Source organism: Vulpes lagopus, chromosome 21 (genome assembly GCF_018345385.1).
Source record: "Vulpes lagopus strain Blue_001 chromosome 21, ASM1834538v1, whole genome shotgun sequence".
In the NCBI taxonomy this organism is placed as follows: domain Eukaryota; kingdom Metazoa; phylum Chordata; class Mammalia; order Carnivora; family Canidae; genus Vulpes; species Vulpes lagopus.
Window position 1 is genome coordinate 34,370,321 of NC_054844.1, and position 27,670 is coordinate 34,397,990.

At 42.8% G+C, this 27,670-nt stretch overlaps 1 protein-coding gene across 2 annotated transcripts in view; it reads right to left on the reverse strand.

Moving 5' to 3' along the window:
* PRICKLE1 (prickle planar cell polarity protein 1) overlaps positions 1 to 24,886 on the reverse strand; it is a 112,494-nt gene extending 87,608 nt beyond the window's left edge. For both annotated transcript variants that reach the window (XM_041736228.1, XM_041736226.1), the window contains exon 1: positions 24,711 to 24,886. The gene's annotated coding sequence lies outside the window, so the exon portion shown is untranslated. The remainder of the gene's footprint in view (positions 1 to 24,710) is intronic.
* Positions 24,887 to 27,670: the final 2,784 nt, after the last annotated feature.

Sequence of the window (27,670 nt, forward strand, 5' to 3'; positions counted from 1 at the left end):
GGGTGGACAGTGGCCAACAGAGAGCCGGAAGGGGAGGTGGCCCTACAACAGTAGGCTTCTCAGCCCGAGTACTCTAAGTGTTGATCTCAAGCAAACTGGGACTGAGTGTACAGACCTGTGTAGGATGACCTGGATCCTAGTCTGGTGCTAATGTGTATGACTGTGGGTGAGTCTCTCAACCATTTGGAATTTGCTTCTTCATGAAATTAGATAGCTAACCCATAGCTTGTGACCAAGGCTCAGCTGAGAATGTGGGTAGAGGCAGTCCTCAACTCTGAAGTGTTATGGAGGCTTAAGAACTTCCCTCTCTGCTCCTGTCTCTCCATTCATCAAACATTTTGTATTGTTTTCAGCCAGACACCAAGATACAGAAGCAGACAGGGAGGGATCCCTGGGTGGCTCAGCGGTTTAGCACTACCTGCAGCCCAGGGCGTGATCCTGGAGTCCCAGGATCGAGTCCCACATGGGGCTCCCCGCATGGAGCCTGCTTCTCCCTCTGCCTGTGTCTCTGCCTCTCTCTCTCTCTCTCTCTCTGTCTCTCATAAATAGATAAATAAAATCTTAAAAAAAAAAAAAAAAAAAAAGAAGGAAGCAGACAGGGCCTCTCCCTGGGGTTGTTATAGCCATTAGCATCTGGTGTCCCAAACTTGGCTTTTCACTTGAAAAACACTTATTTACTCATTAAGTAAAAAAAAGTTTTGAGCCCTATGACATGCTTGATTTTAAAAGCAGACACACTGGGGGATCCCTGGGTGGCGCAGAGGTTTAGCGCCTGCCTTCAGCCCAGGGTGTGATCCTGGAGACTCGGGATCGAGTCCCACGTCAGGCTCCCTGTATGGAGCCTGCTTCTCCCTCTGCCTGTGTCTCTGCCTCTCTCTCTGTCTCTCATGAATAAATAAAATAAAATATTAAAAAATTTTAAAAAGAATAAAAGCAGACACACGAGTGACACACAATTGTTTTCTTTAAGGACTTCAAATTTCAGGATGCAGAACATAAAATATAAAGATAAAGAGAGGAGTTATGTGTTCAGCACTGTAATGGAGAAGTGAGGCTGAGCAGACTGGATGGACTCACGTGCCTTCTCTGCCAAAGGGTTAGCTAATCTCCATCCTAGTCCAGTTCTGTATGTAAGGGGCAAAGAGATTATTATTACCATTTAAAATATTACTATTTATTTATTTATTTATTAAGATTTTATTTATTTATTCTTGAGAGAGACAGAGACACAGGCAGAGGGAGAAGCAGGCCCCACGTATGGAGCCCAACGTGGGACTCGATCCCGGGTCCCCAGGATCATGCCCCGGGCTGAAGGCAGCGCCAAACTGCTGGCCACCGTGCTGCTCAAAATATTACTTTAAAAAATGGTATGTGTTGGGGATTTACCCCAAAGATTCAGATGCAATGAAACGTCGGGACACCTGCACCCCGATGTTTCTATCAGCAATGGCCACAATAGCCAAACTGTGGAAGGAGCCTCGGTGTCCATCGAAAGATGAATGGATAAAGAAAATGTGGTTTATGTATACAATGGAATATTACTCAGCAATTAGAAACGACAAATACCCACCATTTGCTTCAACGTGGATGGAACTGGAGGGTATTATGCTGAGTGAAATAAGTCAATCGGAGAAGGACAAACAGTGTATGTTCTCATTCATTTGGGGAATATGAATAATAGTGAAAGGGAATATAAAGGAAGGGAAAAGAAATGTTGGGAAATATCAGGAAGGGAGACAGAACATAAAGACTCCTAACTCGGGGAAACGAACTAGGGGTGGTGGAAGGGGAGGAGGGCGGGTGTTGGAGGGGAATGGGTGACGGGCACTGAGGTGGACACTTGACGGGATGAGCACTGGGTGTTTTTCTGTATGTTGGTAAATTAAACACCAATAAAAGTTAATAAAAAAAAAAAAATTAAAAAAAAAAAAAAATAAAAAATAAAAAAAAAAAAAAAAAAAAAAAAATAAAAAAAAAATAAAAAATGGTATGTTATTTAAATTCATTTTATTAACATAGAGTGTATTACTAGTTTCGGAGGTAGAGTTCAGTGATTTATCAGTTGCCCCTAACACCCAGTGCTCATTATTTGCAATGGAACTAACTGGTCTCATGGGGGGATCAACATACCTTAACAAAGTGCTTGGTAGATTTAGACCTTGCTAACACTCTTCTCTAAAGCCTTTTACATTTAGTATATACAGATCATCAGTCCAAATGATGTACTGCACGCTAAAAATGCTCCTGAGGGACGCAATCAACTGACGGACAAATATGTACTGAGTACCTATATTCTGTGCCAGGAATTCTATTAAGGGCAGGATGCAGTCTTTCACAATCTCCAATATCCCCCCGAAGTCTACACTGACCCCTTCCCAATGAAACTACACTTCTTGAGCTTTCATTATAAAAGTTATTAGGGAACAAATAAGATCTTTTAAGAAAGGGGGGACACCTGGGTGGCGCAGCAGTTGAGTGTCTGCCTTTGGTTTAGGTCATGATCCTGGGGTCCTGGGATCGAGTCCCGCATCGGGCTCCCCACAGGGAGCCTGCTTTTCCCTCTGCCTGTGTCTCTGCCTCTCTGTGTGTCTCTCATGAATAAATAAATAAAATCTTTAAAAAAATAGACACGCATTAATGAGGAATAGCACAGAGAGAAATTCATTATAACCTCTGCAAACCTTCATCTTTCCCATCCTTACAACCCATTATTTACAACTTCTAATAATATGTGATTTATACATCTTTGCTGTGTAATAAATGTTCACTGTGGATGGAATCTGGTCTAGTAAGCAACCACCTAGAGATGAAACTAAAGAAAAATAAACATACAAATCATCCTCGAGATCTGTATATAATTTGCTACTACATATAGTATCATGTTCACTATATGGCACATGAGGGACATTTTTTGCATTGTTTTAAATGACAAAAATCCTACAGGCAAATACTATGGTATAGCATGGAAAAGCACCCAAAGTAGGGTGGCAAATATACTTGATGGAAAAAATGAAGTGACAACTAAGCATCCTCAAGAAGTTCATCTTAGATCAGGAAGGCAATTTTGCTCTATTGTGTGCATTTTCACAACTGTGTTGTACTCCAGAAAAAAAAAAACAAAACAGTTTTCAGCAGAAAAATAGTAAGCAGAAGGAAAAAAAAATCTACCAACTTCTTCTTCCAGAGACCAACCAGACATACAAACACTAACACAGATGAATATTCACTTTTCTCCCCCAAAGACTGAGCACACCCTACTCTACAATTTTATCATCTGCCTCTTCCTCTTAAAAATACCCTGAGTATCTGTTCACACAACTTTACCTTTGTACCTTCATTTTTAACAGCTGCATAATTTTCCACCCTCTGAACATGTGATCATTTTCCCCCTAGCCTTTAATGTCTAAAAAAGCTTTTCTGGCCATGTTTTAAAATGTGAGGTTGAAACAGGCATTAAGATAACTCAGTCAGTAAATCAGTTCAGCAAAGAGCCTTTAATATACCGTTTCTAATTTCAAAAACAAAATTCTGTAATGTGACACGAAACTCCATAATGCCCTTAGATTTGCAAGTTTTATTTTATTTATTTTTTAAAGACTTTATTTATTTATTCATTAGAGACACAGAGGGAGAAGCAGGTTCCATGCAGGGAGCCTGATGTGGGACTTGATCCCAGGACTCCAGGATCACACCCTGAGCCAAAGGCAGATGCTCAACCGCTGAGCCACCCAGGCGTCCCAAGATTTGCAAGTTTCATAAAGCAGAGTTCAAATCTAAGTTTCTTTGAGGGTGAAATAACTGCTTTCAGGGAATGCATTGGTTTGAAGAGAGGAAAGGTCATTTCAAGTTTAAGACTGCCATCTAGTGCCTCCTTCCTTCCTGTTGGATGCGGGAGCCTTTCAGTTTAAGGATACTCTACAGTTAACTTTTGGGAACTGGTTAAATTGGGTTTTCAACAGCGGTGATCTTTTTCAGCCTCCAGGTCATTCTGCGGTACCAGCTGTGCCGATGAAGGAAATGGACTGCACTGTGCAGCCGTCTTCGAGAAGAAGTGAGGCACAGACTGGAAATTAAAAAGCAGTCATTTATCATGCTTTTGCCGACCTGTGCAATTAAACTTGACCTCCCCCCCCAACAAGACAGATTAACCCTTTGTACTGATGTAATCCCTGGAACAGATGGATGGATAATGGGGACATAGCAGTCCGCCAAGGTTCATCACGTTTAAGATGAGCAGTGTGGCACTGGACATGCGGCTCTGGCTGGCACGGCTGATGTGTCATCAGCTGAGCGGCACAGATTCCGAAATCAGAGTCCCGCAGAGCCACCTGCCAGATACACTAGCTACTCCCGGGGTGACCCAAGGCGTTCCTCTGTGAATCCATGTAAAATCAATGTCCCAGCGAGATGTTAGGTGGCACCGAGCTAATGGACAAGGAAAGTAACCAGGGAGGCACAGCAAAGGAGGCTTCAGCCCTAGGAGCTCATTAGCCTTGGAACAGGTCCAAGGCACCTGGGTGGTTATGTCCACCTACCTGAATTACCACGCAAGTTTCAATTGGATTCAGTCCCCTTCCATGAGTCATAAATTATTTAACTTTTACTATGCACTGTTAAACAATTGTCATGTTCCACGCATAAGTGGCTGCCTTCCAAATGGGGTATGAAATGACTTTGTGATAAAATTCACAGGAGTCCTAACGTATGAAAGAAGCTGGATTACTTTTAGATAAAATTCCATCTGGCAGCTCAACTGATCAAGATATTTATTCGATTTCAACCAGTCACCGACTTCTGATTAGGCAATTCTGAATGGCACCTGATGTATCTCTTCTAGAAGACATCTAGTTGATGCATAAGAAAAGTGAAAATTAAAAAAAAAAAAAGAAAAGTGAAAATTTAAGAAAGGGGTTTTATGTTTATCCAAATGTGCATCTTAAATAAAAAATTCCATGTTCAGTAAGGTCTTGAAAATTATTATAGAAACTTTAATATATAGATAGATCAAAATAAAGAAAAATATTTAACTTTAAACTATCTTGTATGTTGGGAGATTATTTTCACAAGCATTTACACACTATTATCAATAATAACTTAATTTAATATGCAATAGTTGGTGTGAATTTAACCTTGACCCCCAAGGTTGTTTTAGCAAACACAAAATCTTTTCATTTCCTAGCCTTTATCATGCAAATCATGTCACACAGCCTCTTAAATTCCACCTTTATCTGGCCCTGAGGAAATGTAGAGAAAAACGGTAGCCTATTTGACCACGATAGGGGGTAAATAAAATGAATTGCTTCATTTTTGCAGGCGTTAATATAAAAGAAAAAATACGAATATTTGGGGCTTTTCCATATTATAGATTCAGTGTAAGTTTGAAAGTAAAAAAATAAATGAATAAAATAAGAAAGGCCAGCAAAAGAGATGTTATGAAGTGGTATTCTGAGAAAAACAAAACAAACACAGGCCATTTCCTCCTCCAAGAGAATTAAAAAAGAAACTAATAGAAAAAAGAAAATGCCCCTGTACCTTATGATATATAGCTACTTAAAAACAAATCCCCTGCCTATGGGACAGTGAGCCATGCAGCACAAATCCAGGCTGTGTCTGAGACTGGTAGGGAGAAGCAGGTGAACTTCCTAGGCCCAGGCCTTGTGTTAGGAAACAAGCAGGGATTCCTTTTTTTTTTTTTTTTTAAGATTTTATTTATTTATTCATGAGAAATACAGAGAGAAAGAGGCAGAGACAGAGAGAAGCAGGCTCCTCGCAGGGAGTCAATCCCCAGACCCAAATCACGCCCGGAACCAAAGGAGACGCTCAACCACTGAGCCACCCAGGCGTCCCACAAGCAGGGATTCTGATGGCTTTTCTGATCCAGATCCCAGATTTCTGATCTCAGATCCAGATCCCTATTCTTGTTTACGGTACAAGAATAAGAACAGCTAGGGTTGCCTGGGTGGCTCAGTGACTGAGCACCTGCCTTTGGCTCAGGTGGTGATCCCAGGGTCCTGAGATCGAATCCCACATCGGGTTCCCTGTAGGGAGCCTGCTTCTCCTTCTGCCTGTGTCTCTGCCTCTCTCTCTGTGTCTCTCATGAATAGATAAATAAAATCTTTTTAAAAATTAAAAAAAAAAAACAAGAATATGAACACCTTACAGTCACTTGGGTGACCTGGGCCTTTGGGCTCTGATGGTGACACGGAGCTTCATGAGTGTCACACTCACCTTCATTGAGCATCAGAGGGTGCATTTGATAATTGAGGGTGAAAGTCTTTTCTCCCTATTTCAGCTATACCTGTAAGAGTGTGGTCCCCAGGCCGGCTCAGTTACATAATAAAGGATGAGCATGGGGTCCTATCTTGGGATCCCTCAAACCCCTTTTTCCTTCCTTCCACCACCCCCTTTCTTGTGATTTTTAGGAATTATGTCTATTACCATGTTTTTTCAGTAAATATTGATTGAATTAATGGATAAGAGATAAATTTTAAGTGTAAACAATCTGGGTAGATTTTATGTCACAATTAACTTTCAAAATAGGTAAACATTTGCAACTTAAAATACTGGGGCATCTGGGTTGTGCAGTCAGCTGAGTGTCGTCTGACCCTTGCTTTGTCTGACTCTCAGGTCGTGATCTCAGAGTTGTGGAATCGAGCCCAGAGTTGGGCTCCCCTCTCAATGTGGAGTGTGCTTGAGTTTCCCTCTCCCTCTGCTCCTCCCCACCACATGCTCGCATGCATGCTCTCGCTCTTAATTAAGTAAATAAATCTTGAAAAAAAATTATCCATAAACCAGATGATCGTTATCTATACTTTGGAACGTTTAGACACAGAAATACTGTTTATGGGCTTTATTTTCCTTTGAGAAATGTTAAACTATATCACTAACACTTGTTTTTCTTATTTTTAAAAGGCACACAGTATAAATTTTAGAAAAATTCAAAGTGGGACAAAGAAAAAAATTACACCCATTCCTAATCTAACCACTAGTAACATTTTGCAAATACAAAACACATACATAGAGTCAAGAGGACACCCATATTTTGCATCAAATCCAAAACATCCAAGTTCCACAGACCTAGGAGAGGGGCATCCAGGGAGTCTTTGGCCATTAGAGGATTGTTTCACCCTAAAGAAAGTTAATGGTTTCTGATCACTAATCAGACTGTACCCAGTTACACTGAGAAATATAACAGTTGAAAAAATAAGAAAATTCTGTGGGGTGGTCAGCTTGAGAAATAAAAGCAATATCCAAGGACTGCTTAAATGTTACTATTTAAGAGTAATTTGCTATTTGAACAAAATGACTGAATTACTTCCATGGGTACTTTCATCAAGCCAGGACCACCAAAACATCCACACCAGTCAAAAGACAAGGATAAGCCCATTCGAGATACTTCTCCCCTGGGCTGTTTTAGAATCACACTCCTACCCATTTTTCTCTTTATGGATTCTATCTGGCCCACCTGAGATTTTTTTTTTAAGATTTTATTTATTTATTCATGAGAGAGAGAGAGAGAGAGGCAGAGACACAGGTAGAGGGAGAAGCAGGCTCCATGCAGGGAGCCCGACGTGGGACTCGATCCTGGGTCTCCAGGATCAGGCCCTGGGCTGAAGGCAGGCGCTAAACCGCTGAGCCACCCGGGCTGCCCCTGAGATTCTGATTACATCATTAGCTCTCTGTACTCGCAGGAGTCAAATTCTTGACTTCTACAAATTGGTGACTTAACCAACATTGCTGTCAAAGATTGTGATTATTTTATCCTAAAAAATAAGAAAAGCAAAGCAAAAGCAATGATCTTTACAGTTATCATGTGTAGCAGGAGAGGCACGATCACAGAGATTCTCTAAGATAGCCTTCATTTGGGGAGCCTGGGTGGCTAAGCCTGTTAAGTGACTGACTCTTGATTTTGACTCAGGTCATGATCTCAGGGTCCTGAGATGGAGCCCCACCAACAGCTTGCTGGATGTGGAGCCTGCTTAAAATTCTCTCTCTCTCCCTCCGTCCCTCTGTACCACTCCCTCCTGGCTCAAGCTTGTGCTCTCTCTAAAAAATTTAAGACAGCCTTCATTTTATTTTATTTATTTATTTTTAAGTAGGTTCCACACCCAGTGTGAAGCCCAACATGGGGCTTGACTCTGAGATCAAGACCTGAGCTGAGATTAAGAGTCAGATGCTTAACGGACTGAGTCACCCAGGTGCCCCTAAAATAGCCTTCAAGGTGATACTATTCTCTAAATTTCGGCTGAGAAGGAAAACATATTATTAATTCTCTCTTAGCATTGGTATAGATTTTTTTCAAACTGTGTCCAGGAACTGGGTCCCCTCCACCTGGCTGGGGAGGAGACAGGGGCGCTGGGAGTATGGAGCTGTGAGTTGCCAGGTAAAATACACGATGCCCAGTTAAATCTACATTTCAGATAAACCACCAATAATTGCTTTAGGGACATGCAATATTTGGGACACACTTATACTAAAAATTATTAATTATTTATCTGAAATTCAAATTAACTGGGCATCTTAAGTGTTTTCTTATTTTGATAAAATCTGGCGGTTCTATCATGAGTCCTTTTCCTACCTCCCAACAAGAGCAATCCTACTTTACATGCTGGAGTTCCAGATAATCTTGTGCTTGAGAAAAGGGTTCACCTATCAAAAAAAAAGTTTGAAAACCATTTTGCTAGAGGAATCCAGGCAACACTCTGAACTCCACTGTCTGTGGATTTCCCATCAATAAAGCAGAGTGCGTCTGGTTGTTGTGAAAATTAATTAAAGCTTGTAAAGCCCTTTGAAATTGGCATGTTCAGCTGCATATGCTACAAAATATTTATCACATGCCAGACTGCCTGAAAACATCCTGATTAACAATAAGATGGCAAAATTCTAAAAGATGTAAAATCACAATTTTAATATCACCATATTGAAGACGCGCATATTGAAACTCAGTGGAAACCTTCTAACCTAAGATGCGAGTTTATCTTTGAAAAACAAACGTACACGATTTGCTTTTAAAATTACAGTGTATTGTTATGGATTTTTTTTTTTCAGCTGAATCACAGTTTTTAAAATAGGAGTTCAAGAAAACAATCAGGAAATGAAGAAAATAGTTCACCTCCTATGAGTCTATTGTCTGCTATTTCTGCTTGGTAAGGTTTTTTTAAGCTTGAAAAAAGTTCTTATGAAAACAAAGCAGAGATACCAACACAATAAAACACATCTGGAGGCCACTTGGTGGCATTCAGGGTTCTTTTCTTTCCCCCCAACCATTAGCTTTCACGGAAAGCTCTTACAGTTACTGAAAGCAAATGTCCTAAGAGTATAACACTCATTATATAATGTTGTCTAAACACTTGAGGCTGAAGTTGAAGCCTCGCAGTGAAAATGAAGAGTAAATAAATTTAGACTGTGGCAACATAACAATGACACGGCACAGTGTAAATACCTGGTAGCCTGGGCAGGTAAATGCACCATTTAAGGAGGAGAATGGAGAGCTTTCATTCAAGGAGGCTCAAAGTCAACCACAGGGAAGAAAGACAGGATCACAATTCAAGTTGTCAAAATTCCTATCTTACTTCTGCTGGAGGTTTGATAAAGGTGGAAATGAGTGCATGACCAGGAGCAATCATTAATGTGAGGCCACGTAAAAAGCCTAGCAATTCTCTGAGTACCCTGGTTGTCTCACCTTTCCTGCCTTTGCCCCCCACATTTCCTCCTGCCCAGAATGAGTCATTCTCCAATTGGGATGGCACAGCCCACTCCTGCGCGGTCATTAACATCCAGCTCGGTCACCTCCCCTTCTCCGAGGCCTTCCTTAATCATCTGCACAGAACAAGTGACTTCTTCTGCTTTTGCCTCTGTGCTGCTGTGACATTTCACTCTTCCTGCCTCTACCATATTTCCCAAGGAGGTGCTTCGACGTCTTCCTTCCCTACACAGCCATGAGCTCTGTAAGACAAGGGCCACTCCTATCTAAGGTCTGTATTTCCGCAGCCCAACACGGTGCCCAGCTTGACCACAGGGCTCAACGGAGGTGTGCTGAAATGAAAATGATGCCTCTAGATTGAAATAAAGATGGGAAAGTTTACCATTAAACGGTTAATGCGTATTTGTAAATGCCATGTGTCTTGACTTGCTGAGAAATGAAAAAAAAAAGGCACAGAAAATGCAAAAGAGCTACCATCACTTAAAAGCAAATAAATGGTCAGCAGAAGAGGCAGAAGATGAAAGGTTCTGTGTATCCCCTTCAGGAGCCAGAACAACAGAAACCCCTGTGAACTATCCCCAAAACACCTCTGCAAAAGTGTGCCAACTGTGACCTGGAGGGCCAGCCTCCCAACCAAGGACATCTGCGACTTTATTCCTGGCCCGCCCTCTAACAGTCTGCTGAGAAGGCCCACAAAGGTGTCATTAAGCAGTGGAATGCCTTCCTGCAGCTCTTTCACACACTCATTACCAGTTGATAGCGTTTGATCTGGGAGTCATGGCTGAAGTGACCCAGATTCAAACTGGTGATTATTAATGTCACATTTATATAGATAGTCCTTCCTATTGGAACAGCACTTCATAGTCACTTATGAACCTGCCAGGAGATGTGCCACGGCTCATTGCTATGTTCATCTGAACAATTCATAAACTCCATCTTCTTAGATATAATACAGATGGTACACTGCTTCCCAGTGGGCCATTTGTAACTTCAGGCTCAGCCTAATTAGAATGTGAATGAGATCCAAGGCCCTAAGAATTTGCTTAAAAGTTACCGAGTTAATTAATCACAGTGCTATAAAAATGGAACACCCAGGCCAGTAGGTGAGGTGACATATGCCAACATGTAGAGTTTAAGAGTAGTACAGAAAGGGTTTCACCACTTGCTGCATATTTTCACCAGCTTTTATTTGGGGAGTGAGGGGAGAAAAAAAAATAGTATTACGGTTTCAGAAAAGAGTAGGAATGCAACTAAAATGGGTATTAGGCTATTTTTAATAAGCCCTCTCTAAACCTCCCTAAATTAATTCCAATTTGGTCAGTGGACACACACATGTTAAAAGAGTTACAATCATAATGTGATTACATAAGCAAGTGAACATACTGCTTGGAGTTCTACTTTATAAGTTTTCCACATTTCCCATGCATCAACACAGTGCTCACATTTCTAATTCCTGGTATGAATATAAGTATGCCATTGTTGTAACTATATTAGATTAATAATTTGCCCTTAACATTACTATATTTTTTAAGTTCCTCATATTAAACTGTAATATAACCTAGTAAACCAGACTTTTGGTAAGGGGAAGTATATATTCTCTTAGGTCTTTAAAATATGGCTATTGTTGAATTTTGAACTGGCCACACTGAATCATGAATAAGGAAACCATTTTTTAAAGGGTCACCTGGCTAATATGAATACTTTTGAGTTGACTGTTAACTAACTCTAACCAGGGACTTAGGTAGGGATAATTAAGGATTTTTAAAAAATCAGCTCCAATTTATTATCAATCCTCCTTGAAGTTACAGCTTCCAAGTCCAGTATTTTAGAACTAGGAAATTTTGAGCCTAAAAGTCATCAGGACCCTTTTATGATTGAGGAAACCAAGGCAGAGAGTTGATAAGAAGTCCAGGTAATTAAGTGACTTATCCAAAATCATATGCAAGTTAGTAGTAGGAGAGGCTATAATTATCTAAAAACACTTAATATAGAATGAACACATGGGCGACCGGGTGGCTCAGCTGGCTAAGGGACTGACTCTTAATTTGGGCTCAGGTTGTGATCTCAGGGTTGTGAGATCAAGCCCCCTCATTGGGCTTCACACTGAGTGTGGAGCCGTCTGCCCCTCCCGCTGCCATGCACACACTCGCTCACGTACTCTCTTTCTCTAAAAAAAATTTAAAAAGAATGAATATGAAAACAGCTATATCGACAAAACAATGAAACATTGTCAAACAATTCTGTACAAGTCACAAGGGCTTATTTTCCCTCTTTTCTTTTTTTCTGAAAAATTCAACTACAGATGTCCATTCATACAGGAACCGCCAAGCAGAACTCCTTAGGAAGGTGTATCTTGTCCTAACAGGCAGCTTCTTCAACGGTTCTGGGAAAACTTGGTGAAACCTCCAAAGATGCAGCAAAGGCAAACAAGATGAATTTGCAAGTGCTTTGTGTATGTTGGAGGTATTAGTCTTTTTATTAGTAAAGACGCCCCCCCCCCCTCAGTTAAAACATGTAATTTCTGGACAAATAAGTGGGTTTAGCTCATTAATTGGAGGGTTGACCCACTGCCCATTTAGCCCTGGAACCTAAGACATTAAAATAATCATTTTAAGCAACCAGGTTTCCTAGTAAGCCAGTTGAAATCACTTAGAGGATTAGCTTTTCACCTCTGGAATTTAAGTCAGAGGATTTCTTGAGTGAAAGATGGCCCATTATCCTTGTTTTAATTTAACATACAAGGCAACACCACAAGTCTGTCTGAAGATATGGCCTCTATTTTTGGTAAAGATTATCAAGTAGCATGGATACATTATGAAGAGGGACGACACATAACATCCCTGCTTCAAATATTCAATCTTCCATTAATATGGAATCTGCCTGCTATTTGGTTACATTTCACTGATCACTTTGTGGGAGAAGGGGAGGGGAGGAGGGGGCATTCGATCTGTCTGTCTTTTTCCTCACACTCTTATCATGTTCCCCTGGCTTTATTCAGATAAGGAAGGAAACAGCTCGGAAACTTTACTTTAACTGCAAAAAGAAAACAAAACAAAAAATCCACACAGACTCAAACAACACACAGAAGAATCTTTGTTCTGAAATTTTTCACTCAGACAAAAACCAAATACTGGGTTCTATTTATCTTTATTTTTTTTAAAGCTTTTATTTATTTATTTATTTATTTATTTATTTATTTATTTACTTACTTATTTATTTATTCATGAGACACACACACACAAAGAGGCAAAGACACAGGCAGAGGGAGAAGCAGGCCCCTTGCAGGGAGCCCAATGTGGGACTTGATCCTGGGTCTCCAGGATCACTCCCAGGGCCGAAGGCAGGCGCTCAACTGCTGAGCCACCCAGGCGTCCCTTGTCTTTATTTTATATATAACATTAAAACAGTCCACAAAAAAACAAACAAAAAAACCCCATCAAAACACGATCCACCCATGCCTATCCTGTAAAACAAGGGTGGCCATTCCCTAACTTTATTATAAAAATGAGAATATAAGCATAAAGCTCTCTAATTTGCTCAGCCATACATACTATCAGATTGGAGAGGGAGGGCCCTAATTTGAAGCACAGCTAGCTCCTTATACTTTTGCAGTCATTCATTCTGCAGGAATTTATTAAGCACCTTCTGTGTGCCTCTAAGACTGATGGTAAAGCAGTAGCCAGCGTAGATTTGTTCATGGAACAGACGGCTATAATAAGTAAGTTTGTCTGATAGTGCTAAGTGCTACGGAGAAAAGGGAAGCAGGATGAGGGGTCTCAGGAGTGCTGGGTGATGGCTGGGGCAGGCAAGGGTGCCGCTATTTTATATAGGGTGATTAGGGAAGGCTTCCCTGATACCAGATGCCTGTTGAGCAGAGACCTGAAGGATAGGGTGAGCTGTGATCCCACCTGGAAAAACCTGCACTTGTCCTTTTATATTAGCTTGTCAAGTCTAGTCAAACAAGATTAGCTGTGAAGCATCAGGAAAGTGAAAACTACAAATAATAAAGCTTTATACAATACTTTGACCCAGCTCTCAATTTATCTCCAATGCTCCTTAAACCCTGTTTAGCTACAGCTTAATCTTTTTCCTAAAATGCATCACGGTATCTCTTCACATAATGACTAAGAGAAAGAGTTTTCCAGTTAAATTGTGCAAACACCCCAAGTAGATAATGCAGGTAGAAATTTCCACTCTGAGGTCCTGATTATTTGATTTGGCAATGGGCATACAGTAGAAAAAAGTGAGCTGAGGTTAGCTGATTTTGCCACTGGTCATGCCTGTGCAGCGGAAGTTCAAAAACAAATTGGACAGTTATCCAGGTTTTATTATTTTTATTTTTATTTTTATTTTTTTTTAGTTATCCAGGTTTTAGAATGGTGAGTTTTTAAAGTCCTCCTTTTAACTAAAAATAAAACCCCACCCATAAAGAATGGCAACATGTAACAATAAAAAAATCAACTAAGCTAGGTAAGTATAAATTTCTGATTTTGTTTATACTATATAGACGTAGCCACAGATACTGACTGATTTAAATTTTTTTAATTTACTCTATGCTCTACGGATTAATTTTTAAAAATTTACTCTATGCTACTAACAGATAATGATAGGAAATACTCCAACTTTTCAAAGACCAAAGAAGAAAAGGAAAGAAACAAAATGGACAATAAATTCCTTTAATCAACTTCTATAAAACTATGCAACTAAGAATTTTTCAATGCTTCGTAATAAAACTTTCAGATGCATCAGTTATTTGATTCTTATCATATTTTATTGAGAGTCTCTAATTTATCTTACTTAGAAATATATATATACTTTATGAGTATACATATATACTCATATTTTATTGAGAGTCTCTAATTTATCTTACTTAGAATGAAATATATATATACATTTTGGTCACAAACCTCTGTATAGTATGTATCTGGACACTTTTAAAGCACTTCAAATGTTATGAAGTATCTGATATGGAATCATGTCTATAAAAGGATCAAAATAACTGTTGGCCACAAAAATATAATAGTTATAATTAGCTGGCTTACTTCACTGAAAAAAAAAAAGGAATTGGCATTTTTGTTGTTGGAAAGGACAAAAGGCTTAATCAGGCACAGCTTTTATTAGGAAATTTGTATTGATAAAAATCTTTCTAAAATGCTTAGCCTTTGTAATTAAAAATATTTTAAAAATAAGACTTAAAATTGTAATGCAGTTGTAAATCTGTTAGATAAGCTCTGAAATCTTTATGGTGATAATGGCCGGGTTAGATTTCTTAAACTAACACACACTAAGATGATCACAGAAAACTGGACAGTCATTCATTCATTCGATACACATAAGCGCCAAAAGGGAAGGACACACAGGAAAAACTATGTTTTTTGTAAGATAAACTGTTCTTTTAACAGAATGTTAATTACACTTTCAAATAATATACTCTTTTTTTTTTCCCAACCTCCAGTACCTTTTTCACTAGTACCTCTGTATTAATTTTTATTTATTCATTTTCCCCTTGTTGTTTATTATTAAATTGTTCTTTGAATCTGGTATAGCTGACACACAACGTTACATTAGTTTCAGGTGTACAACTTAGTCACTCAAATTCTGTATTTGTCGTGCTGTGCTCACCACAAGTGTAGCTGCCATCTGTCACCATACAAGGCTATTATCATACCACTGGCTGTATTTTTCCTATGCTGTGCCTTTTATTTCTGCCACTTATTCATTCCAAAATTGGAAGTCTGTGCTCCCCCTTACCCATTTTTGTAATCATTAGTTTGTTCTATTTATTGCTCTGATTCTGCTTTTTGTTTTTTAAAATTCCACATAGGAATAAAATCATATGGTATTTGTATTTCTCAGTCTAATTTATTTTGCTTAGCATAATACCCTGTAGGTCCAACCATGTTGTCAGAAATGGCATGATCTTGTCCTTTTTCATGGCTCAGTACTATTCCATTATTTATATTATACATTATATACACACACCACATCTTCCTGATCCATTATGGCTGAGTAATATTCATACGTGTATATATATATATGTGTGTGTATATATAAATACATTATGCACACACACATCACATATAAGTAAGCTTATCCATTCATAGATCAATGGACACTTAGGTTGCTTCCATATCTTGCCTATCGTAAATAATGCTGCAATAAACATAGAAGTACACACATCCATCTTTCTGAATTTGTGTTTTCATTTTCTTTGGGTAAATAAATAGTTACTAGATTATATGTTATTTCTATTTTTAATTTTTTTTAAGACCCTCCTACTGTTTGCACAGCGGCTGTACCAACTTACCACCAACAGTGCACAAAAGTTCCTTCTTCCCTACATTTTTACCAAGACTTGTTATTTCCATACTTCTGAATTTATTTATTTATTTATTTTTATATTTTTATTTTATTTTTTTTTATTTTTTTATTTTTTTTTACATACTTCTGAATTTAAAGCAATGAAATCAGCTGTTAATCTGGACCCAGAAAAACCAATCAATCACTGTGGAGTATCCGAAATGTCTGGAAACATAAGGAGAATAATGTATTATGTTGTTTCCCGGATGAACAATTATATCCATTGTTTTAAATTTGGAAAGGTATCTGAAAGCTGACAAAAAACATATTGACCGTGTTATTTGAAAATATAATACTAGGGATGCCTGAGTGGTTCAGTGGTTGAGTGTCTGTCTTCGGCTCAGGGCGTGAGCCTGGGGTTCCAGGATCAAGTCCCACATTGGGCTGTGAGAAGCCTGCTTCTCCATCTGCCTGTGTCTCTGCCTCTCTCTCTGTCTCTCATGAATAAATAAATACACTCTTAATAAAATATATAATACTACAATTTCAAGAAGTCTCCTGACTTCTTGGGCTCTCTGTATTTGTCAAGAATCTACTGTGTGCCAGGCACTGTATTGGGCACTGGGTTCACAGTGGTGAACAAACATGGCTCTCCTTCACATTAATTACCATCTACCCAAAAGAGATATTCCTGGAAGTGGGTGAGAATGACATCTATAAATTTTTGACAGCAACATCAGGAATAAACAGAGAGGTACAGGAAGGAAGGGGAAAGATGGAAGGAGAAAGGAAGAAGGAAGGAAAGTAGTTCAGCCTCCTAGGATTAGAAACATAACATTTTAGAACTAGAAGGCAATCTTAGAGATCATCTAATTTGGTGGCTCTTAACCACAACTGTGCATCGAATTACCTGTGAAGCTTTCTCAAGCTAAATGTGCAAGACCCCACCTAAAACCTACTGCCTTAAAATCTCTGTGTATTTGTATTCTGAAAAGGCTCCATGAGTGTTTAGGATTCAAACCTTCGGTTCATATATACTGATCTAACCTAATTCCCTCATTTACATATGTGGAATTTGAGGCTCAGAGAGGTTAAGAGGCTGACCCAAAATCACACAGCTCTATTACAGTCCAATTTTTCTGATTTTTCAGGAAAAGACTGTAGAATAAACTTTTTCTGCAGTATTATGCCACTGTCCATTCTGGAAGCTCTGCTTGAGAAGAAACAGGATAAACTGACCAGTACTTGCTAAAAGTTACTGAACCAAAGTAAAAAGCCTGGGTCTATGGACAACACATACATATAAACAACAAAAGACCCATCATACCCATCATAGTAACCTTGGTTGCTTCCTCCTTAAACAGCCAAGTCAAGCTAGTTTAAAACACCCTCAAATAAATATCATTATTCCCGTCGGTTCCTCATTTCAGCACTGCACTGAATCATAATTGTGGTCTTCATGGGCAAGGAGGTGAAGAAGAGAGTGACTTTTCTGGTTTATTCCTTAAAATTCAGAAAGTTAAAAAGGAACACAAACAAACCCAACCATCCCTAATACCTCACTATGAAGAAAGCCTGGTCTGCTTTGAACACGTTTGGCAGTACTTAAGGACATGTTTTTGGCTATTAGCCTGGCAAGCTGTTTAAGCTTATAGAAGGCCCACAAAGGGAACTTATATGATTAAGTTAGTTAAACACAAACATCTTCTCTGTATATTTTATTCCCTCCCTTCACATTCACAAAAACATAAAAGGCTAAACGTTTTAGAGCTAGGTGAGGGAAAGCAAGTTATTTATCACTTCAGCTCTTTTCTCAAGGCCTGTGTAAATAAGAACTAAGGAACTCAATGAAATTATTCAGATGATCCTTCCAATGAACAAAGCTAAGCGTCAGAAAGCAGTTCAAAATTCCTCTGAAGCATATGTATTTTCTTACAAGAAACATCTGTGATTCTCTAATGTACTTCAGACCTAACTTTATCTCTTTCTAAAAATTATGTAACATGCATACACTTCCAGCACCAAACATACTTATTAATTACATAGTCACAGAGGAATTTAAAACGCCGTCTTTTTTTTTTTTTTTTTTTTTTGACACACACTATAACAAGTATCTCAACACTGGAGCACTAAGCAGTCTTCTCACATAAAAATCTAACAGTTCCCTAAATTGTTTGGAAGTGATGTTTTAAAACAAAACAAAATGCCACACTATCTAGCTCTTTTTCACATCCTAACTAAAGAGCTTAGATTATTCAAGCATGTAAATAACATAGTTGGAAATATCAATTATGGTTAACAAGTCATGAGTGTCTTCAGAAGATTACCATATTATTTGCTTATCAGTGAGATAAAAGGGAAAAAAAAGAAGTGCAAATGCTTTTGGTGAAACTGTAACATGATTTAAAGCAGTTTGCTATTTTTAGCCTGAAAGAGGGGTGTGTACACATTTGTACTGTGAGTGCGTGCGTGTGTGTGTGTGTGTGTGCGTGTGTGTGCTTGCGCATCCAGAAGACAGCATTTTAACTAGGGCAGAGGAGCTGGCCAATATAGAAAAGGGTTTTAATAGCCTTTCTATTTCAACCGTAGTTACTGTGGGTTTTGTCACTATAGCAATGGGGCTGGGTGGGGTGCATATCTGGCAGGCTGGGGTGCTCAGCTGGTAGAGCAACATCAACCTCATTTTACCTCAACCTGAGCAAATTTCTCTAAGAAGGTTTCCTTAACTGAAAGACGGTTTTCAAGGATAAAGGAGAAGTCTGAGCATCAGGTGGTGGGCACTTCTTCCCAGTATACTGCTATCCCAAGGCCCACCTCATACCCCCTACACCGGATCAAAGTCCTTCACCCATTAATGGTAGCACCTTGGATTTAGCCAGTAACCTAACCTCCAGGATCTCAATGATCCCTAGCAGCCTGGGCTAATTTCAGCTGTCTCTACAGGGGCTACATGAAACATGGCATTTACAAATTTGGATTATACAGCACTATTTATTACACTATGGAAGATTTCCAAAAATGCCAGAAGAGATGTTGGCATTTATGCAAGTCAACTACTGTTCAACCCAAAGAAGCACTATATTCTATAGGATGTTTTTTGCCCAGTACTGAAAGAGCCTATGTAAAAACACCTTAATTAGGACCATCTTAGCACCTCAGTCATTGGATACCCTCTAGCTCTAGGTGTTATGTTTCAAATGGGCCAACAAACCATCCTGGAAACAGAACCCCCTACCCCCCAGTCCTGTAACCAATCCCTTCGCTCCAAATCCTGAGAGTGTATATTTTCTTATTTTCAGATTTAATAAGTCAAGTATATCTGGTAGCTATTAAAAGATTTAAACCACTACCGTTTTAAAAGGTTTCAGTGTTCAGAAATTTCAAGCCCACAGAGGGGACAGAGCTGGAGGGTTTGGTTGCTGCAGAATGGTGGAATTATTAGCTGGTCTCCCCTACCCCCCTTTAGAGAATATTCTTATTGATCGCTCTCTACTCTTCTAATGTGTTTTTAACACATGATCATGGGCTCACAAAGTAAAATAGAAGAATCTGAAGAAAAGACGGTGTATCACATAGTCTCCAGTGACCGAAAAACATAATGATAATGATAGATTGCTAAAGAAGGGGGGGGGGGACTTGAAAACGTTAGCTGCTTACAATATGGGATCAGATAACCTTTTCCCCTCTTACTCTTTGGGGAAATCCAAACTACTGTACAATGTTTCTTTAAAATTTCCTTTAATGAACAGCTCAGTTATGTTTGCTCAAAGCAAAGGGCCATCCTAGAAAACTACGGTCAATATTGTATCACGTTAAGTGGGGCTACTTTATATCAGACTTTTTTTTAAGGCAACAAAAATGGGGTGGGGGGAAGAGGTGGTTATAAAAAACTTCACAGGAAACCAAATAGCCTTTATTTAAATTAAAAGCAATCACAGCCTGATTCTTGGAACATGCTTCGAAATGCTTTTTGGCATGCAGCTGCTACATGCCGCCAATATTGTGTGTAATTGGAAACATTTCAAACAGAATTGTTACCAAAGTCAAAGACCATAATTGCTAGCGGTGGGATCTGTGTCTCAGATAAAAGAAGGGCAGCTGAGTGAGAGCGCACTGCACCGAGGAGTCTACTTATGGGTCTGCATCTGACTGCAATATTTCCACTGTATTATTGACAAATCTTTGCTTCCAGAGACCCAATGAGAAAAGAAGTAAACAGAGAAGCATACACAGACCAAAAGCTGGTGGATGCTATAAATCAGCAACTGGGACAAAACTCTTAGGAGTATATGACTTCAGGACTGGAACAACTGAAATAACACAGCCTTGACTTTTTTTTTTCCCCCTGAAAGTGCAATCCGCTAGATATAAAAGGCACCTCCTCCAAGAGTTTACCCCCAAATCAACCAGGGAGAAAAATGCAACTGCAATTTCACTGGTCACTAGGCTCACTTAGGACCCAACTTATGGACTGGGGTGGTGGTGGTTGGGGGGAGTGTTAAGTAAAGGTAAACGACAGCTGCTTGCTAGTTTACAGCTTTAAGTTTTCCAGTGTTTACTCTGGCATCTGCTTTGCTGACATTTTTATTTGTATTTTAAATTTAAAATCTCTCTTTACAGGGAAATGAAGCTGGAAAGGCCTAATCAGTTCAGGCTGGGCAATCATTCTTGCTCTTGGAGAGGTCCCTCCAAAAGTGACCAAGATGCATTGAGGGTTTAGCCTAAACAAGCGAACGAAACGGAGACACAAGAGGCATTATTACATTTGCTCTGAGACGTCTGATCCCCCCCACCCCCCAACTTAGTAACTGGAAGTAGAGCCCCTGCACCACTGGCGCGAGACTGGTTCTTGGAAAAATCGTGTCATTCTGGCACACGGGAAAGGGATCCCATTAGCCTGTCGTACCTCCGCGCCAGAAGTGTCATGACATCAGCCTGCTGCACCTTGTAAAGCATGTCTCTTCCCACCATCCCTCCTTCAGGAGCGAGGGAATGAGGGGAGCCCAGGCTCAGATGGACCCCCCAAGCAATTTCAGGCCAGATGTCTTCCACCGCTGCAAATGTCCCATCCCCAACCCGTGTGCAGTTACCCTCCTTGGTTTCCGTTGGGCATAGCCGTCAAGGGGCATCCTGACCATTGCTGGGGGGGGGGGCTGCAGGGGTACACCTGTGTGCATCCAAGATGGGGAAGTGGGGCGGGTGCTGCTGCGGCTCCCGGTGCCACCTCCGTCCCTGGCACCTCTCCTGGAGCGCTGGCTCCATAGGCCGCCTGAGGTTTCGAGGAACTGCAACAATACACGACTTGGCACCCAGAGGACTGCACTTTCTTCTCCCAACGTGTCTGCTCTCACACCAGCCTTCCAAAGATACTAGCACACGGTATGGAAATGCTTTTATTCTGTGACCAGAAGAAAAAGCAGTCATGGTCCCCCTAGAACACCAACCAACCAACCGGCCACCCAAGAAATGCAATCCCCTCTCGTCCCTAACTCCTATTATGGAATGATTGCACATGGATTTAAGCAAACTGAATATTCTCACACTCACAGGAGTTAAACAACTGGTATTGTTTTTACATAAAACGAGGAGAAAAGAGAGCTAGTTTGGTAAGAGGAGGGAGTCCCTCCTGGGCAAGTGGCATCTTTCACATTTCTATGCACAGACAAGAATCACTTTGACTTTTAAAATTACTTCCTTTTTTTTCCAAAGGAAAAATTTACTTTTATGAACTACTTTAGCCAGGAAAGTAACTGCAATTAACTAGAACACTGATAATGACAATGTTTTCTGAAAATCATTTCTCGTAATATTGGAAAACACACACACACACTATAGGTAGAGGTCATTAAAAGAATTACTTAATTACCGGCAAATACTTTTTAAGGATTTTTAGTCCATTTCATGAGTACTATGAACAGTTGCTCCTAATATTCAACTTCTGTGTTTTGCTTTCAAGAAATTATAAAAGTTTTTGGAAAAATTCTCTCGCAATACCACTTTTTAAAACAGCTTACTTTGAAAGTCCTTCATTAGAGAAACCTCAACTTTTAACCTTTTTTCTTTTCTTTTGTGTCTTCTCATTATTATCAAAGGAGAAGATATTAGTAACAAGCAGACTTTTATCCACATCTGACTCTGAACTTAATAGTTTAGCTATTAACCCTCTAAGGGGTTTTTTTTTCCCTTCCCAGATGATATTAGATTTTATTTGCATGACCAAAGCTGTCTCACTGCAGAGACAAATGGTGGTTCCATGGAACTTGATTATAAAAACATGATAAACTTTTAAATTTTCATTGGCATTGCTAGCAGAACTGATTGAATCTGTCATTTTAGTAAAACATATCACTTTTCTTTTGAGAAAACCTGTAAACCAACAGGGCCACTCAGTGATAAATCAACAGTAAGTACCAAATTAAAGATGGAAAGAAAAAAAAAAAAGATGGAAAGATTAACTTACCAAACCTATTTGCTCACATCAACATGGCTACCCTCTGTGTACCATCCAGTTTTTTCCCCTTTCTTCTTCCTTCCTTCCCTCTCCCTCTCCCTCTCCTCCCCCCTCCCTTCCTTCTTTCCTTCCACCCCTCCTTCCTTCTAGGTCTATCCACAAGACTGAGTCACTATCATTAGCCATGACTTATTAAAACAGATTTTTGAGTTCATCAGCAAGTGTGCTAACTCCTGACTGTGGGTAACGTCCATTTATTTCCAGAATCTTTAGTTTTAATGTGTGGAGCACATGCATTGTTAACCTTTAAATCCTTTGTATAAACATTTCTGGTAGGGCTTGTAAAATATCTCCTTCTGTGTTTCCTGACTCGCCAGTTGATGGCATTTAGAAACCCTCTGGTACCAGCAGGTGCTGTATTTTGCTTTCTTCAGGCTCCAGCTGGGCTACAATGACAGATTCCTGTCCCAGGCCAAACCCCACCACCTAGGCTAGGACCACATTGGAGGCAAACTGAACCGGGCCCCACCAGACAGCAAGATAAATGGCTGCTGTTTAAGTTTAAAATCCCTTGGTGGGAGTAAATATTGTTCCAGGGAAAAAGGCTTGACAAATATTGCGTCATCCTTCCAGAGCTGTCTTGATTAAAGCAGAATCTTTGGATTAAGTTGGTGCTCAATTCCAAATGTATCTATCTTGCTGTCGTGGGATTCTCCCCCCCCACCCCTCCTAGAGTCTGAAAACACGTATTGTTGAGGATGGTCAAACAAGACTGCCGCCTCCCGAGGGGCTGGAAGTCCACTCCTGATAATAGAAGGCGGCTGAACAGTGACACTTCACTGAGGAGAATGGAGACAGCAAAGGCTTAGTGGGAAAAGGCCAGTTGTCACCTAAGTGACAGGCAACAGCTGAGCTCACACATCTGGAGCCAGACCAGGGCAAACACTCAGCAACCCTTGCCCGTCTACACCTTGGGCCTGTCTGAAAGGATAGATAGAAGTTCCTTTTCCTCCGAAAGTACCTTAAAAAAAAAAAAGCCAATCTGCTGGTGTGAACCCCCTCAATTATGTAACGCCAGCTGCACACACAGCCTTCGGAAGCGTGGATTAAAACGAAGAGGTACCCAGAACTGTAAGGCTCGCTCAGCTACAATTTCATTAAGTATCCACTGGTCCTTCATAAAATCCATCGGAAAGTCGCATACACACGCCTGCTTTTTTTATAGCACAAATGCATCTGAACCCCTCCGGAGAGGCAACAGCTTTACATGCTTTTTTTTTTTCTCTCCTTTAGGCAGGTTCCCAGGGTGTGCTCTTCACCTTGTTCACGGCCGCAGCCCGGCCTCCCTTTCTCTGTTTAACATCAGCCACCAAATGCGTTTGGGTTGTGATCCCGAATCCTCCTTAGGCAAGCTGGACCTCAGCGCGGTGCCAGCCCGGCTCCCTCCCCCCACCCCCCTCCCCTGCCCCCCATCTCATTCTTCAGCCTCCCGAAGACAATCGGTGGACAATTTCCCCCAAAGTCCCCCAAATAATACGGCCCTGCGGATCCTCACAGGCGATGCCGTTTGGCTTTTCTTAGAGGGCAATGAAAATTTAACAGCTTTCTGCTGCAGCCCTGAGCCCCGGGTCCTGCTAATTATGAACATGCCCAGCTTCTCCAACTTTTTCTGCCTGAAGGGACGAAGATGCTCCCATTCTCTCCCCCATACGTGCTACATTCAGAAAAACACCTTTGTCGGGGCGGGGGGTGGTGGTGGTGGGGGGAGCTGCTGCAGCACCCCTGCCAAAAAAAGCAATGGGCCCTTTGCGCAGAGCGCTTGGGGCGAGCATCAGCACCCTCCCTCCGGACGCCAGTAGGTGACAGGCGATCCTAAGCGGCCGACACAGGCCAGCGCACCGTCGCCTCCCTGCGCCCCCCTCCCCATCGCCCCGACTCCGGGGCCGCTGAACCGGGTTCCACGCAGGAGAGAATCAGGGCAGACTTGGTAGTGATGCAGCACACCGGAGCCATGCGGGCGGCCGATCTGGAGCCCTCTGGGTGCTGCAGCTCAGGACCCGCTTTCCCCGTCTACGCAGTCCCCCAAAACCCGGCTGCGCCCTTCCTCCCCGTCCTCTGCTCCGCAGACCCCGTCTGGGTGTCACAGCCCCCCCCACCTGCAGGGGCACCCCGGGTGCCCGCCCTGCCCTGCGGCGCTCGCCCCCCTCCGCGCCGCAGCCCCCCTGCAGAGCCGGCCGGAGCCCGGCTGCCACTCACCGCGCGACGGGGACCGAGGCGGCTGGACGGCGCTCCGCACCGCGGCGGGCTGCGGGCTGCGGGCTGCGGGTCAGCGGCGGCCGGGGGCGGGCGGCGAGCGCCGCAGGGGCAGCCCGCGGGGCGCCCCTCGCGGAGGTGGGCTCGCTCCGGGGCGCGCTGTCGGGCGGCGGCGGCGGCGGCCGCGGGAGGCGGCGCGCACAGCGGGCTGCAGGCGGAGTGCGCTCCGGCTCCCCGCGCCCCGCGCCCCGCGCCCGCGCCGCCGCGCACCCCGCCCTCGGCCGCGGCCGCCCGGCGGCAGCCAAAACGCGGAGCGCGGAGCCGCCGCGGGATCCGGGACGGGATCCGGGACGGGATCCGGGACGCTCTCCGGGACGCTCTCCGGGACGCTCTCCGGGACGCTCTCCGCGCGCGCGCGCACCCGGGCGGGGGACCCGATCGGCGAGGTCGGGGCCCGGCTGCGGCGCTGCGGGGGCGCGGGGTCTGCGGCACGGAGCTCGCCCCGGCGCCGCGCGGGTCCCCGAGTGCGGCTGGCTCGGCCCCGCCGCCCCGCCCCCGATGTTATGCTCCCTCCCCCTTTTTGAAAGCAGCGATCCTGGTGGATGGAAAGGCAGGAAAGGTGAAGGGTGGTGATGGGGGTGATGATGGGGGTGATGGGGGAGGAAAGACAAACCCAATTTCCTTCGATCAAACGGTTGGGGGATTGCCTCCTTGGGCGTCTTTGCCCTCGGTGTGTGTGAGCGTGTGTGTGTGCAGGGGGAAGGGGGAGTTAATGAAACTCTTAGATTCCTTCCGGCGCGCCTCGCCTCGTTAGGGACCCACCTGGACTCGATCCTATCTCGGGTAGACCTACAGGCCCGGCTGCCTGCGCCCGCGAGCGAGAGGGAGCTGAAGGTTCAGGGTCCAGTGCCTTCCCCTCCCCTCCCTTCCTCTCCCCGACGGCCCTAGCGGCCCCAGGGTGGGGGGTGCGTGCAAGGACCTCAGCCCACGCCGGTGTCCGGAGCCCGACCCAAGCTAGCAGGGCTCACTTCTTTTTTTTTAATCTTAAGTATTTTATTTATTTATTTTTTATATACAAATTTATTTTTTATCGGTGTTCAATTTGCCAACATACAGAATAACACCCAGTGCTCATCCCGTCAAGTGCCCCCCTCAGTGCCCGCCACCCAGTCACCCCCACCCCCCGCCCACCTCCCCTTCCACCCCCCTCCCCCTAATTCGTTTCCCAGAGTTAGGAGACTACTTAAAGTCGTGTTCATGGGTATGAATTTGGTCGCGATGATCTTTTTTTTTTCCCCCCATCGGCCAGCGAACCCTCTCCAGGTTTTCTCTCTGCCCGATTCCCAGGGCCGGGCTCTCGGGCACGTTCTCCCAGGATGGACTGGGGAGTTAGTTCTCCCCCAGACATTTGTGTTGCCTTAGAACCCCTCACCGCGTCCAGTTCCAGATCAGTGGAGTTCGATTTCTTTGTGTGGGGGTACGATTTCCTCCGAGGTTGCAGAGGGCAGGCCCGGCGGCAGCTGCTAACCCCAAAGGGACAGGTGTCTCTGCAAAGCTGGAGCCTGTCGGTGTGTCCAGCGCTTTCAGCAACCCTCTAGGATACTGTGTCATCCCCCCATGTGTCCACCGACTTCAGCAAACCTCTAGGATACTGTGTCACCCCCCCATGTGTCCACCGATTTCAACAACCCTCTTGGATACTGTGTCATCCCCCCATGTGTCCACCGATTTCAACAACCCTCTAGGATACTGTATCATCCCCCCAGGAAGATGAGGATGTGTGTGTGTGTGTGTGTGTGTGTGTGTGTGTGTGTGGTGTGTGGGGGTGTTGTAAGGACCATTTTTATTCCTTTAAGACAAATCAGAATTTCCAATCTCAGGATTTTTCAGAGCACCGAGTCTCCTCGATTTTCGCTGGAAGTAAAAGCAAGGGAGCCCCCAGCAAAACACAGGGTGGACGAAAGAGAGGATGTAAGGAAATAACATCTCAAGGCAAAGCGAAGAGGAAACAGAACAAATCTAGGGAAATGTTTCGCCTTGGCGCGGTGCTGCGTGATTCCAAGTCTGACTCACATCCCCGGCGCTAACAGAAACTCTCTCCCTTCTAGACACACAGGCTGAGTTTCTCATTCTCTGAGCACGAGATCACTCAGGAAACAAGGCTGTTGCTTCTGAAATAACTCCCCTGGCTGGTGGTGTTTGGAACCGATGGCAATCTGAGGGGAAGCAACCTCGGCTGTCTTGCTCCTCAGCATTTTATTGGAGTTAGCCCTTTAGGTTGTGTCTGTTTATCTTGCCATGGTTACAAATGTTTCTGTGAAGCTGTGAGCCTTTAGCTCCCATCTAACCTCCAGAAGGGCCCAAGAAGGTGGACAACGGTGACTTATTTCCACCCATGGAGAGGGTAAGATTAGTACTTTTAAGGGGGCAGAGAGTCCACTCTCTCCGTTAGTATAGGTGGGTGTCCATCTGTCTGTTGTCTCAATCAAGACCTTCCAATGGAAGCAGTCTCCCAACAAACTGAATGATGTAGTGGGAGAGACTCCGAGGAGGGTGGAGCAGAGAATGGCATCACCCATAGAGCAGCGTCTTCATGAGAGAGTCCTCTTCAGTGGACCAGCAGGCATTTGTAGCAGGCCGATTGGTGGAGAGAATATTTACAGTGCCTGCAGTTGGACCTCCCTGATAATTGGGGAAAATGATACTTTCTTATGATAAGAAATGAATCTGTTATCAGAGGACTTATGGTGACGTCACAAAGGTTTCGTTTACTAAGCATCAAACACGTTGGGCGTGGTAGGACACATCCAGTTGTTCCCTCCAGAGACTTATTTCCTCTCTGGACTGGGTGGGCCTGGACTGTGGTCCCAAGGATGTGTGCAGAGATTCACCCTATCCTCCATCCCTTACACACCTGCCCAGTCCCCTCAGTCTGCTCCCTACCCCCCATCCTGGGGCTAGAA